General features: G+C 43.6%; 1 protein-coding gene across 22 annotated transcripts in view; it reads left to right on the top strand.

The window, feature by feature from the left end:
* Positions 1 to 210: 210 nt before the first annotated feature.
* APBB2 (amyloid beta precursor protein binding family B member 2) overlaps positions 211 to 15,503 on the top strand; it is a 405,899-nt gene continuing 390,606 nt past the window's right edge. For 11 of the 22 annotated variants that reach the window (XM_063619811.1, XM_055246438.2, XM_055246444.2 and 8 more), the window contains exon 1: positions 272 to 486. The gene's annotated coding sequence lies outside the window, so the exon portion shown is untranslated. Of the gene's footprint in view, positions 487 to 15,503 lie in introns of all 22 variants that reach the window. The other 11 variants (XM_055246442.2, XM_063619806.1, XM_063619800.1 and 8 more) reach the window with 5 other exon arrangements.

Genomic DNA, 15,503 nt, shown 5'->3' with positions numbered 1-15,503 from the left:
TGGTGCAGACAGACACCAGCCACATGGAGGGGATACCCGGGCTGCACCGCACGTCCTGCCTTTGAGTCTTACTGGGGCATCCATTGCCTCCCTGCGTATTCCCAGGCGATTGGGGAGTGTGCGTCCCGCAGGCCCCGCCGCCTCCACCTGCAGGGGTCGCCCTGGGAGCGCAGCCCGCCTCCTTCTGCCCGGCCCCCGCCCCCCGGCCCCGCCTTTCTCCCATTCGGCCCCCGCCCCGCCGGGTCCCTCCAGCCTTCCCTCGCGCAGCCGCTGCCAAAGCCTGGAGAAGTGGAATCTCGTCAGCGCCCCTCCCTGCGCGGGACTCGCGGAGCGGCATTGAGCATGCTCAGTTGCCGGAGCCCGTTCTGGTCTCAAGTAGGAAGCTAGTGCGCTGTAACCGCAGCTGATCTGGGCGCTCCGGGGAGGGCGAGACTGGAGGAGAGCCGCTGGGCGCCGGAGCCGAGGGAAGCGCTGCGCGCACCACTGGTGAGCCCCGCTTTCTTCCTTGCCTTTGCCCGGGATTCCAGGGCAGCACGAGAGTGCTGGGGAAACACCCGGGCAGCGGCAGCAGCGTGCGGCGAGCGGCTGCGGGTTCCCCCGGCGGCTGCTCCTCTGCTCCCGGCCCCGGGGCTGCGCGGCCACTGCCGCCCGCTCAGTCGCAGCCACAGCTGCAGCAGCTGCCGCGGCATCTGCAGCGGGGCGCCCGCTGCGGAGTCCCGTGCGCCCTGCGCCCGCGCCGCAGGGCCAGTGGCACGGCGTCTGCGGGTTCACTCTCCTTGACTTCCATCCCTCCCGCTTCCCGGCGCCCTCTTTCCCTCAGCAACCCCGGCTTGGCAGGGCCTGGGGCGGGGGAGACCGGGTTGGAGCCAGTGCGCCCGGGTGGGGACTGCGGAGGGGAAAAGTGAGGGTGGGCGCCTGCGGGAAGAGCGCACACCCCCTTGTCCTGGCACCGGCCTCCGCTGTGCGGCTCGGCTGTCCCTCCCGGGCGGCAGCGCGCTCCTGCCGGGGAGTTGGAGCCGGGGTTGGCTTCTCCACGAGGGGTTCAGAGGCCCCACGCTGAGACATGAAAGGGGGGAAAAGTTCCTTTTCCCCCCCGGTGGCAGAGAGAGCGTTTAACTAGAAAATGGCTGTGCAGAGGGGACCGACTCGAGGAAACTGGCCACTGGGACCCGAAAGCCCCTGCGCTGCCCGCCGGGCGGAATGGAGGGTGGTACGCTAGAAATGACATTTGTGCGGCGAGAACAGGGCTGGACGGAGGGAAGGATGCTGAGACCCATAGAAACAATGAAAAGTGGTTTCCACGTCGGTGAAGTGGTGTAGACTACGGGTTCGGGGCAAACAGCCGAGGGAGCATGGGACTGGAATTCAAAAAAAAAATTTGGATAAATCATATGTGGAGTTGTCACCGACCGTTCTGTAGTCAAGCTCTGCGCGGTTTTAGAGCCATGACTGTCACAGACGTTTTTGGATGGATTGAGTGGTTGAGGAGGGCTAAAATTTAGAGGAGAATAAGGTCAGTGTCGGAAGCTCCAACTGGGCTGTCGGAGGCGACAGTTTAAGTCCCTCAGTCACTGGCTTTACATCGTGTCTAATTACTTACGTGAAATACCCAAAGGATTATCATAAAATGATGCCATCGGTGGTGTTTGAATTCCAAGGAATGAGGAAACTTTGTGAGATTGGCATGGGTTTATGATTTGTTTTAATATTTCACTGATTAAAAAAACAAACACAGTGGCAGCTCGATCTGTTGTTTCTGGAGTTTACTCTCTTAAATCTTGCCTTTTTTTTTTCTTGTCATGGTTTCAGATTTAAAATCTTGTCCCCAAATGGCCATAATAATGCAGAGTATTAGAATTTGTGTGGCTGGCCTTTTAGGAACAGATGGAATCCTTGAAAGGGGATTTCTTCATGAACTTAGGTAGCAACCTTCTCGTTTTCAACTTGTAGCTTGTAAGCAATATTTGTTCAACAGTTGTTTTTCATAACTTGCAACATCCTAGAAATGGCATCGTTCATGAAGGATGATGTTTTTGGCGAGGATGGGGAAACCTCCAGGCTGGGTAAATGCTGAGAGAACACAGGTGGCAGTAGAGTACAGTGGGCTGATCTTAGGGCGGAAGGTGGTGGGGTACAAGTGCAAGATTTCAATTGTTGTTCTTTCGTTGTCCATGTGCTATATGACCCCGAAGTCACCGATAGTCTTCATAAACCGGATATAACCATGTCTCTAGATATTTGCTGAGAGCCTTTGAGAGAGGACTCTAAAAAGATCCTTTCCACAGAAGGTTTTTAGGTCCTATACTTTTTATTCCTCTTCAAATGGATACTTTTAACTGAATAAATTAACCTTCAAGGAGCCAATGTGAGCCGGCTTTCTGAAATTTTTATGAAGTAGTAATTGAAAAGCTTGTTGGTGAGGTGGGAGGATTGCTTGAGCCTAGGAGTTTGAGGCTGTAGTGAGCTATGATCACGCCACTGCACTCCAGCCTGGGCAACAGAGTGAGACCCTGTCTCTGAAAAAAAGAAAGCTTGATGAGCTAAAGTGTAGAATACTGGCGTTTACACTTAACTGGAATAATATGAATACTGACTCCAAAATTACTTGGGAAAAGACTATTGCATATATTGTAAGAATCCACATGTACAAACATAAAACATTTTTAAACTGCTACTTTTTGTCATGTTTCAACCTTTTGATGACTGTTTTCTTTTCCTGCCACCAGAGAAACAGCAGCGTATGAACATTGAATTCTTTTATTTTTCTGTTACCACAGGAATGAATACTGAAAGCCTTGCCATAATATTAGAATAGTGATGTGTGTGGACTGTCCTGATTACTGGATATCTCAATTTGTCTTTTAAGAAAAGTGGAAGGGAGAGCATCAGGAAGAATAGCTAATAGATGCTGGGCTTAATACCTAGGTGATGGGTTGATGTGTGCATCAAACCACCAAAGTACATGTTTACCTGTATAACAAATCTGCACATTCTGCAAACGTACCCGGAATTTAAAAGTTGAAGGAAAAAAAAGAAAAATGGTGTGTCATGTCTGTGTACCTTTTTCAATTTCACTTTAAAAATAGACAATACCTGGCCGGGTGTGGTGGCTAACGCCTATAATCACAGCACTTTGGAAGGCTGAGGCGGGCAGATCACTTGAGGTCAGCAGTTTGAGACCAGCCTGGCCAAGAGGTAAAACCCCCGTCTCTAAAAAAATACAAAACTAGCCGGGTGTGGTGGCTCCCGTCTGTAATCCTAGCTACTGGGAAAGCTGAGGCAGAATCACTTGAACCTGGGAGGTGGAGGTTGCAGTGAGCCAAGATCGCGCCACTGCACTCCAGCCTGGGCAAAAGGGTGAGACTCCGTCTCAAAATAAATAAATAAATAAATAAATAAATAAATAAATAGCAAAACAAAACTAGACAATACCCTTGTGATATAACACCTTAAGTTTTCCAGGGGCAGGGGAGGGGAGCAGGTGGGACAGACTTTTAGGAAAATATTGTAATAAGTTATTACTGGTTGTGGGGGGGGATACTTATTTTCCTACATGGGGTTAGGAAACCAGCATTTGTTCAGTGCCTATTATTATTTTTGAGACAGTTTCAGTCTGTCACCCAGGGTGGAGTGTAGTGGTGCGATCTTGGCTCACTGCAACCTCTGCTTCCCAGGTTCAAGTAATTCTCCTGCCTCAGCCTCCTGAGTAGCTGGAATTCCAGGTGCCCGCCACCATGCCTGGCTAGTTTTTGTAATTTTAGTAGAGATGGGGTTTCACCATGTTGGCCAGGCTGGTCTCCAAGTCCTGACCTCAGGAGATCCACCTGTCTCGGTCTCCCAAAGTGCTGGGATTACAGGTGTGAGCCATCGCGCCTGGCCTGTTCAGTGCTTTTTATGTGTCCTATTATCCTATTAAGGTTTTGTATATATCATCTTATGCTGTAAGCATCTATGCATAAATGTCAGCTGTCTAAGAAAACCCCTCTGAAAAGGTGGATGCTCATGATTTCACAGCAATAGAGCTTTAAGCTTTTATCTTATATGAAAATATCTTTAATTGGTTCCATTATTATTCAGTAAGCATTCTCTTTTAAGCATCTTTGATTTGTTATTTAGAATTAAATTTGATTGAAACTGCATATCTTCAGAATGATTTGAATGTTTTCAAGAAGATTCTATCCAGATTTTAAAACTGTTTTGTGTTCATTTATTTTCAACAATGTTGCACTACCGACAAATGAAATTAGATGTCAGGAAGATAAACCTGATTAGCCATTTTGATTTTAATATGTTATTAGTGCATATTCTGCATGCTGATATGTGTTGATGGCATTTCTCTCAGCTGAAATGGTTTGTCAGAGGCAGAGTAACAGACTCTCCATAATAAAGGGTCTGGGGGGATTTGGAGGAAAGACCACTAACTAGGGACCCCAAAGACTTGCCTTTGGGGCTGGCTTGTCCCTTACTTCAATTCACTGTGTTACCTGGAAAAAGTCAGTTATGTCTCTGGGCCTGTTTTCCCATCTGTAAAATGAGAGAGCTGCAGTCACCCTCTGGTTGTCTATCGGGTCCTTCTTGTCCCAGTCTAGAGATCTGTGATGCAGCCATTCGAGGAGAGAGGTCTTCATTTAAGAGCAGGGGTCCCCAGCCCTCTGCTTTGGACCTGAACTGGTCAGTGGCCTATTAGGAACCGGGCCATAGAGCGGGAGGTGAGCGGCCGGCGAGTGAGCTTTACCATCTGAGCTCCACCTCCTGTCAAATCAGTGGCGGCATTTGATTCTCACAGGACTGTGAACCCTGTTGTGAACTGCATGTGTGGGATCTTGGTTGTGCACTCCCTATGAGAATCTACTGCTTGTTGATCTGAGTTGGAACAGTTTCATCCCAATCCCCAACCCCATCCGTGGAAAAATTGTCTTTCATGAACGCTGTCTGGGGACCACTGGTTTAGAGCATTATTTGGAGGTGATTTTGTGTTTCCCTGTCTGGTCACTGCTTTGTCGAATGCCCTTCTTTTTTTACCCAATTCCTACTTCCCTTGTAGTTTTCATTTGTTATAAAATGGTTGTCATAAAATTAACTTTATGGCCCTGCCAGTCTAGTTAGCAGATAAGGTAATGATTAGATTTCGGTAACGTGTATTCGACATTTGAAACTACTTCATAGCATTTTCTGCGGGGAGACTTTCTGCTCTTGGGCACACAGATAGTCTGAGAAAGAAACCTCTACCTAGGGTGCAGGGGAGGGGGTCCTGTGCTTTGCTTCCCAGGCCCACCCTTGTGAAATTTTGGCAAGCTTTTCCTGTGTCCCAGCCTTTGTCTTCTCCCCTTGATGAGAAATGCAGCCCTTGGTCTCTGGGATATGACTTTCATTCTCATTTAACGTCAGCCCTGTCACTGTGTTGGACAGATGCCTGTGGTTGGCTGCTGCAGTAGCAGGAGTGGTGGCTGGTGAAATGTGTCTACTCAGTGTCATTAGCAAGATCACGAGCTTTTTTTTCTTTTTTTCTTGGCAAGCTGCGATGGGGCAGAGAGCAAAGGAAACCAATCCCATTTGGTGTTTTTAGTGCACTTTGCTTTCAAGAGGCTCACAAAACTCAGCCTCATTAACCTTTAAGTGAGTCAGTGAGGAGTTGTTATTCCATTGAAATAATTTTTAATAAAGGGAGAGTGACTCTAGTTCCTCTAATCATAACCAGGCTCCAGGGTTCCTGGACCCCTGTGAGGAGTGGGTCATTAACTGCAGACATTAGATGAGAGCTGGGAGAGAGGAAGGGCATAGAAGGTGGAAGGGCATAGAAGGTGGAAGGTCAAGTCCCACAACTGGGCAAGAAGTAAGAAGCTTGATCAGTTTAAAGGTATTAGAGCTCTTTGTGTGTAGAGTTACAGGAGACATTCCCTTTCTATATAATCTATTTCCATAGTGTTTGAATCTTATCTTGTTTTCTGTAATGGACATGTATTTCTTTTATAATCAGAGAAAAATCCCAATATATAATTTATTGGTATATAAAATGTACAGATTCACGTGGACAAATAAGGGAAGAGAACATGGAAAAAAAAGAATGGTATAAAAAAGGGTGGATTAAAGCTTTTCTTTGTTGTTGGTTAATGACTTGACAGTGGTTATAAACAAAGTTTACCAGTTCTACCCTCTCTTTTCCTCTTGTGGAAATCCTGCAAACTTTGTTTGCTAGGTAATAACTGAAGTTCCCGAAGTGCAACTCATTGGCAAGTATGCTTCAGGAATGCTGAGAGTGGGAGGAAGAGTGTTGTTTTTTTTAAGTTGATGAAAAAGAATGCAGAGGCCGGGAGCAGTGGCTCTTGCCTGTAATCCCAGCACTTTTGGAGGCCGAGGCAGGTGGCTCACTTGAGGTCGGGAGTTCGAAACCAGCCTGGCCAACGTGGTGAAACCCCGTCTCTACTAAAAATACAAAAATTAGCTGGGCATGGTGGCACGCACCTGTAATTTCAGCTACCCAGGAGGCTGAAGCAGGAGAATCGCTTGAACCCAGGAGGTTGGAGGTTGCTGTGAGCTAAGACCGCACCACTGCACTCCAGCCTGGGTGAAAGGGCGAGACTCTGTCTCAAAAAAAAAAGAATGCAGAATGTTGGAATCGAGCTAGAAGGAAAAACATGTGTTTAAGAGGGTGAGATAGATTGGAGGGACTTTGCAGAATACCAGAGGATAAAGGGAAATGCCATCGTTGAAGAAGGAAGGCCTGGCATTGCTGGAGGTATGGGATGTGTCCCTATCGTGTAAGTCAGAGCTCAGTTTCCACACAATTTAAAAGTAACTGAGTATCTCCTATATGCAGAGCATAAGGTTAGGCCCACAGGTCGTTTATTATTGGTTAGTGGTTTTCACTGTTCTTATCACAATGATGATAATGATGTAGTGAATATGTCATAATTGTTCAAATAAGAAGATGTGTCTTTTTCTCTGATACTATGCCTTTCTCATTTTTGGGTAAGATTCTTTTATGATTTGATGAGAATATTTTTATCGAGCTGCTTAATGGTCCACGAAATTGGTAAGTCTGGGAATCTGGGCCTGAGATGCAGGGAGGCCTGCCTTGGGATTGAGTTGAGTCATGGAGGCCAGGCCAACATGTGGAGTTTGTGGGTCAGCTGATGGGGCCCCTGGGCTTTCCAGGAATATAGAGTCACCCAAGGTCCTAGAAACTGTGAATGAGCTAATTTTGAAAGTGCCCTAGGAGCCAGTGACTGTTTTTGAATTATAGCTTGAGAATGACAAGGAAAGCGCCAAGATGAAAGATGAGGGTGTAAGGGAGCAGAATGGGCAAGTGGTTGAAGTGTGAATTTCAGCGGGTGAACCTCAAGATGTATCTTGACATTTGATTCTTTGCATGATGCAGGCCTCTTTCTGGCAAAACAACACTCTTTAGCAATTCTTAGTTAGTGATTCTAGGAAATGGTGATGGGTTAAAGCCACAGAACCTAGAATTGTGTAATAGTCAGCTTGGCCCAGACCTCTGCAGTATCATCCCCTCCAGGGTGAGCCTTGAATTGCTGGAGGAAGCTTCAGAATGATTTGCTCATGGAATTGCTGTTATTCACCTTTAGTTTTGGTTGCTATTGTGGGGTGAAGAAGGAGTGTCAAAACAACAACAAATTATTTCCTTTTTTTCTTTTGAGATAGAGTCCCACTTGGTCACCCAGGCTGGAATGCAGTGGCATAATCACGGCTCACTGCAACCTCCACCTCCCAGGTTCAAGCAATTTTTCTGCTTCAGCTACCCAAGTAGCTGGAACTACAGGTGCCCACCCCTGTATCCGGCTAATTTTTGTATTTTTAGTAGAGGCTGGGGTTTCACCACTTTGGCCAAGCAGGTCTTGAACTCCTGGCCTCAAGTAAGTGATCTGCCTGCCTCAGCCTCCCAAAGTGCTGGGATTACAGGTGTGGTGCCTCTCCCTGGCAGCATCCTGCTTGCTCTTTGGTGCTGGCTCTGTTCTTACCTTCTGATCTTCATTCTGTTTCTCAGGTAGACTTCCGTCCTGGGCAAGAGAGTCAGTCGACCTGCCACATTGAGTATCCCAATTTGCTAGGTGGTATTGTTTGTCAGTGGAAGTGAATAAATCAGAATTTCCTTAGCATGAGTTAGGTTTCTTGAGTTGGTTCATTCCTGGGGGAACTAATACCATTGAAATTTTCTTGACATTTCAAGAAATGATCATATACCACATTGCAAATTTTGAACACAGCAGAGGCATGATTTGGGTGTAGAGACACCTTGGGAAGCATTGATTCAGACTCAGATTCTTCAAATTATCTGATCAGAACCTCTTGTCCTCTCCAAGAACCAAGGTCTATTTATACCTTTTCCAGGACACTGGTGAAGAGAGACATTCATTTGGTGACATCCAGGAACCTCGGCTTCATTTGTTCCTTCCTTTGTTCAGCAAATGCTTATTGAGTACATACTTCGTGCCAGGCACTGTGCTAAGTTCAGGAGGACAGAGAGAAATGTACCAGAACATTGCTTATAGGGTGCTGCAGTAGAAGCACGTGTGTGATGGGAGTGGAGGGGAAGGAAAGCTGTCCTAATGCTGTGAGAGTGGCAAGAGCTGTGGTGAGTGACTCCTCGTGTAAAATTCCCACTACAGCAAACCCTTCAGCTGATTCCTTTATCATCTTTCCTTAACTCAATTTTATTCCTACCTGCCACCCAGGATTTGCTACTCCTTTTGTAAGGGAACTCGGGATTTGGCCTTTCAAATCTCTGTGGCAGTAGTTCTTAAGCAGGGCAGTTTTGCTCACCGGGGAACATTTGGCAGTGACATTTTGGTCATTGTGACTGTGGAGGGATAACTACTGGCATCTAGTAGGAAGAGACTAAGAATGCTACTAGACATCCTACAACATGTGCAAGGATAGCCCTAGAAGGAGGCAGCAGGGGTTTAGTGGTCAAGTCCCAGTACTGCTCTGCAATTTAATAGCCGTATGACAAAGGGCAACAGAATTGTACTTTGACAACAGAATTACACAGTACTCAGTTTGCTCATCTGCAAATAGGAATACTAATTGTGCTTATATAATATGATTGTTATGAAGATTTTGTCAGTGAATGTATAAGCGCAGAGAACAATACTTGATGTGAAATAAGACCTTAACCAGTATTTTTATTTTTAGTTTTAAACAAAAACTTTACCTTTTGACTCTAAAGAGCTTAAGTTTAGAGTATCCAGGGCAGTTGAGCTTGTAGCCCTACCTCTAAGTATGCTTTGTTGTAGGAAATGGCCATTGTTTTTGTGTTTTTCTAGTTCCTTTTTGTCCATTGGCTTTATTTCCCATTGTCTCCATCTCTTGATTCTAAGGTTTTTAATAGCTTTGCCTTTCATCCCTTTTTTCCCAGGGACCCAAATTTATGCCCTTAATGAGCTTGTCCCTAGAGGGCTGAGAATTATATTTATGATTTTCCTTAGCTCTGTCTATTTTGGGAATGGTGAGAAAATGGGAAGCGGGTCAGGGGAGATGTTGCATTACTTCCTGATTGTCATAGCTCCCTTCTCTGTAAAATCCCATGAAGGACTGAGAGGCAGGTGGTAGTGCTTGCTTAGTAACTCTTCCCTTTACACCCACCAGCTTCACTCCCAAGTTGGGTGCCTACTACTTCCAAAATACCCCGTAATTGGGTCACAACATTATCTGCCTGCTTGGAATCATATCTAAAAATCAAAGCAAAGATGCAGACTATGTCAGCAGGATTTGAAATGTTTCCATCCTCTGCTTGGAGGCTTTGCAGAATTATTCTGAAAACAAAAGAAGGCAAACTTGTTATCCCAATGAGGTGGCACTTTCTCTGTGGCCTAGAATTATGCCTTATTTTTGCTTGTAAAAGGGCTCAAACCATGATCCTTTCTGACTTTCCACAGGGATGTGAGCTTTCGTGGACATCACTCAACAGAGCAGATTTACTGTTGAATTTTCATAACATAATTGACTTGGAAAGCGTTTCATTCAGTGTTTTGAATGGTATCAACAGACTAGAGAGAAATTAAGAAGCTCAGTTGTTATATCTTTCGAATTCCTTTCCCATGACACAGTCATCTTTCCCCTGAATGACAGCAGTGGCCTCCTGGCTTATCCAGCTCTGTTCACTCAGTTTGGCTTCCCAAGTGCTGGGCACTGTTCCAGATGCCACACGTGGACACTGACCAGGATGGCCACTGCCTCTGCCTGCTGGGAGCTCTGGGTCTGTAGAGAAAGGCTGACAGCTAAAGAATGAATGACAGTACTATGTGATGTGTATTACTGGGAGAAATACTCAGTGCTTCCCAGACGAGCACTCATCCTGGTTGGATGTGGGGAGTGTGTGGGGCAAAGCTTCCAGGAGAAGGGATGCTAAGTCTATTCCACAGTGCACCTGGACCTCCATCTTACGGTTCCTTAAGGCACCCTGACTCTAGCTCCTGCGTGGAGCCTGCTGTTTCTGAATGTGTGCCTCCACCTTCCCTCCCACCTCGGTTGCTTCTCACCTTGGAGGCTGCGCTTGCCTTTTTGCTGGTCTCTTTCTGTTTCTACTGTACACTGCCTCCAAGGTGATCTTCTGCAATCTTCTGCAGGTCTGGGCATATCATCCCAACTCTTCAGGGGCTCCTTGCCACCCTCAGGATGAAGTCTAAGCTTTTTGATGAGGCACCGAACATATTTCATGATCTGCTTTCCATCTCGTTCTTACAACATGCCAGATTTTCTCTGGCCTTTAGGCTTTTATCCACTGTTCCCATTGCCTACCACCATCCCTCCTGTCTGTTCTTTACCGCCTTTCAGTATTCCTTCAGGAAGTAGCTTAAACATTATTCTCTGATATCTTCATGGTTCTTGCTTGGCACAGCAAGTGGGGAAGTGGACAAGGTGGGGCAGGCTCACTGAAAATTTTCATTTGAGAGAGTCCAGGATGGGTCTTTTTGAAAAGCATGTTTGTTAAGATAAAACAATATAGAGTAAAAGTGTTTGGCTCAGTTGTCAGGGATGTGAGGAGACATCCATCCTAGGCTGCTGATTTGTTATGCTTGGAGCAGTTTCCAGAAAGATGCAGTAGGGTTTGACTGAGGAGAGGATTGATGGAGCTGGAGACATAAACGGAGATGGCCCAGGAAACAGCTCACACAGGCAGGGAACCAGGCCTGGAGTACTGGGGAAAATTGGGGCTTACAGCTCCTGGTGGTTCCTTCTGGTTCTGGGAACTTAGACTTTGGGGCCTCCTTGTTAATGTGGTCTGTATTCGTGGCATTTCTGCTCTCCCTAAATGAGATAGGAAGTATGAACACTGAATATGTTGGATACTATTACTGTGGACAGGGTCTCCATGTTCCAGAATTCAGGGGGGAAAACCTCCTGCATTCAAATTCAATTATTTGAGCAGAAAATATGTGAATGGGGTGAAACAAAATTAACACTCACTGTTCTTATTCATGAGACTTGGCAATCAGATCAGTGTCATTTTCCAAAAATGCCTCTTTTCCCAAGATTTGAGATTATTTCTACTAAGATAAATAAAGGAAGTTCTGCATTCCATCAGTTTATGTATCATTGTCTCATGATCACAGTCATCTCCTGCTGACTTGAATTTTATTTCAGTTTAAATCCTTTTCCTTTACTAGTACTAGATCCTGCTGTTGTGTGTGTGTGTGTGTGTGTGTTTGTGTATCTTTTTTTACAAGCTGCAAGTGGAAATAAGAAACAAATAAAATGAGGTGTTTTATTGAATTTTTATCTTTTCTTTCTCTTAGTTCTGAAAACATGTGGATTGCAAGAAAAGCTAATTTAAAAAAAAAAGACTGAGGAGAATGTGGATTTGTGGCATGATTATCTTTATTTCCTGTAAAGAAAACAGGATTTTCATTAGATCCTGTTGTGCTGTTTTCCTATGAGAGAAATAATAATGAGATAGACTGTCACATTTGGAGTATATATACAATTTTGCTTAACATTTAAATGATTTTTATACGAACATTTGTGAAGGTTTGAACGTTTGCCTATATTTTGCAGCCCCAGTTATTAATAATACAGTGCTGTCTTGTCAAGAACAATTTCTTTATATCAGCGAAACTTCAGGTAGTTTAAACTTATTTCTACAACAGGAGAGCTTGATGGGTACAGATTTTCATTAAGGCACATTTATTTTACCCTAGTATTGACCTTGAAAGTTAATTTTTGAAATGGTCAGAGATACATCATTTTGATAAATGGTCAAGTTAAAGAATGCAATGTGAATGTTTCTATGTGATGCAGTTGTAAAAAATTTGTTTGCATAAAGTCAAAGATTATAAGAGAATGAATAGAAACAAAAATAGTATGGTTTCTTGGTGGGATTGTGGATGGTTTTGTTGGCGTTATCTTTCTTCCTCCTTCCCAAGCATCCTTAGTGTTTTTATATCCTGTTAGCAATGAGTAAAAGGGAAAAAATAATTCTTGTGTGTTCATTTTTGTTTCCTCTAAAGGATGTGCATTTCAGGGGTGTTTCTTTAAGCAGACTAACTGGGAACAAAAGAGAACTGGCATATGCTAAGTGAAATTAGCCAGTCACAAAAGGAAAAATATTGTACAATTCTACTTGTATGCATTGCCTACAGTAAATTTATAGAGACAGACAGTAGAATGGCAGTTGCCAGAGGTTTTGGGGAGGGAGGAATGGAGAGTTACTGTTTAATGTGTACAGAATTTTAGTTGGAGAAGACAAAAAGTTTTGAAGATGAATGGTGGTGATCATGGTACAACAATGTGAATGTACTTAATGCTGCAGAACTATACACTTAAAAATAGTTAAAATTCCAAGGAGAAATTAATTCGCACTAGACTGAAGCTCCTGGAGGCATGTTCTAACCTCAGTGCAATCTGCTGCTGGGTCTGAAGCTCCGAGGAGTGGGGAAGGCACAGACCCCAGAAGCAGAAGCTGGGAGGGTATGGATGCCACTCACCTGAACTTGACACCAAGCTACTCATCCAGACAGGTTTCAAATTGTGAATTGGGTATGATCTATGTGAGGCATGTTTTTGGCCGTGTATATTACTGACTTGCACTTTGGAGATAATTTAGTAAAAATGAACTTGACTGGCATGTTCTCAAAAACCGTGGCACCTTTCCCCTTTACCCTGCTGAGTGTATTCTCAAAGCCAAGTGACTAGCTGGCCTAACTTTTTTTCTTGCCCATGTTGTTCTAAAGAGAGCATAGGCTTTATCTATATAGGTTTGGGTTTAAATTCAGGCCTTACTCTGGGATAGATGGATATAGGTGGGTGCCCTGAGGCGAACAGTTTTTTTCTCCCTGAGCCACATGTGCTTTTCCCATCTGTAAAATATCTTTAGTGATACTTACCTGGCCATGCTGTGGGAAGGGCTTACTGTGATAACATGTGAAAGTGCTTGCTATATAGAGCAAGTAATCAAGATATTTAGCCACTTTTCATATTTTGTTTCATATTTTGGAGCATTTCGGATTTCAGATTTTCAGATTAGCGATGCTCAACCTTTTGTAGGTTTCAAATGCTTTTTGTGCAACTACATGGTTTGGGTTTTTATTCTTACCTGTCTCCCCTCCCTTTTATTTTCTTCAGAAAATATAGATGACAGTCCCTCTGTGTTTGATACTTCATATTACAGTTTGATAGGCTTGGGAAATGTATCAGTTGAGATTTGATTCTGGGTTTGATTTGATCAGTGTGGTAACCCTAAACAGGTTACCTCCTTTCCCTGTAGGAATCTTACGGGATCCTATAGGAATTATAAGGGTCAGTGTTTAATGAGCCCTCCCTATAAGGCAACTGTCACTGTGATGAATGCACTGCATGGATTATCTCATTTGATGCTGTACTTCTAAGAGGTAGATACTGTTATAATCTCCTAATACAGATGGGGAAGGTGAGGCACACTAAGGTTGTTTGAGAGCATGCAGCTAGAGTTGCACTAGATGAAGATTATGGGGCCAGAATTTGCAAAGGAGAAGGCACTCAGTATATGTGAATACACATGCACAGACACACACATGTACACACATCCTGAATATTTTCTTAAAACACAAGAGCTACTAGATTGTAACACTGGGAATTCCCCAGGACTATAGAGAGGTCTAAGGACCAAGCAGTGTGAAAAAGATGTCAGAAGTGCTACCTGTATTTGGTTATAATTGTAGCTACTTTGCATTTTTTAAACAAAGAAAATTTCTACGTGCTCTATAGAGTGATACATACTTTTAAAGGCTGTAACTGGTATTGCGATGTTTTCTTTAGGAAAAAAAAATCAGTTATTTCTCGAATCATTGAGCATTCTGTCCTGAGAATGTGCTCAGGATAATTACGAAGGATAAGTTCCAGCCGCCAGGGGAGAGCAACTGGCAGTCTCAAAATATTCTCTGTAAATATATTAGTCTGAAAATTGCATTTTAATGTGGTGTACTAGTAAAATAGAATTTTACTTGCTAAATTATTCCATGTTAATAGTGGTATAATTTTTCTAGAGAAAGGCTAATTTTATTTAAAAAAAAAAATAGGTCATTCATTTCTTCCAAAATAATTGAATTATCCTTTGGAATAACCTGTTAGTACTTCCTCTTCTATTTCAGTCGGGGTAATAGAATACAAGAAAGCTGATTGAATTTTATGATAAGAATTTGATTTTCAGAAATGTCATTTTCACCACAGTGTTTGCTTTGACCAGCTTTACTCTACAGTGCATTTTGACTTGAATGCTATATTTTGGTATTTAAAGTGAGTTAAGGAACTTACGTGGTGCTTTTCACCATGTAGGTGATGCTAGCGTAATATATTCATTTAGTTGTGTCTGATGTCATTCAAAGAGTAGTTCTTGAAATGGGTCGGTTAACAATGATTTCAAAGAGTAATTCTTGAAGTGGGTTGGTTAACAATTACTCATACCAGATCATTTCCCGAAATCTGTCTAAAGGGCCAAATTCTGAATTAGCCTATTGTGGAAATTTCTTTGTTTTCTAGCATACAGAGGAAATCAGGCTGCCAGTGCATGGTGAATGTATTTCTCATGATTTAGAAGTGAACAAAGTACAGTTGATGTAGAGCAAAAGCACAAGTTTGCCACTAGACGCCGGAAGAACAGTGAAGCTATTAATAAGAGAAATTCAAAACACACCCTTTTACTTGAATAATTATGTACCTCATTTATGTTTTTCCTTGAAGGCTAGTTATTGTCAGGTTAATGAAAACTTGGAAGTTGCATGTAATCTTAAACTGTTAGCTGTAGATCCCAAAGAATCATGAGCTTTTAAAATAAATGGGCACCTCTATTAAGAGTTTAACAAATAAAATATCAGTGATTATAGGTTGCTCTTATCAAATATTATTTAATTATTGTTCATTGGTCAAAATTCAAAGGTGTTGCTTTAGTGCAAGAAAAGGAGGTGCACAATAAATTAGCAGTGGGCAGGTAGGCAGATTATAAGTACTGCCCTTGGAATTTTTTTTGGTATATTAACTGTCTCCTATTCTAGGGAAAGACTTGCTTTTTT

The sequence above is a fragment of the Symphalangus syndactylus genome, chromosome 16 (genome assembly GCF_028878055.3).
Source record: "Symphalangus syndactylus isolate Jambi chromosome 16, NHGRI_mSymSyn1-v2.1_pri, whole genome shotgun sequence".
NCBI classification, from domain to species: Eukaryota; Metazoa; Chordata; class Mammalia; order Primates; family Hylobatidae; genus Symphalangus; species Symphalangus syndactylus.
The sequence above is the reverse complement of the archived record's forward strand: the minus strand, read 5'-3'. Positions and strand labels throughout refer to the sequence as shown.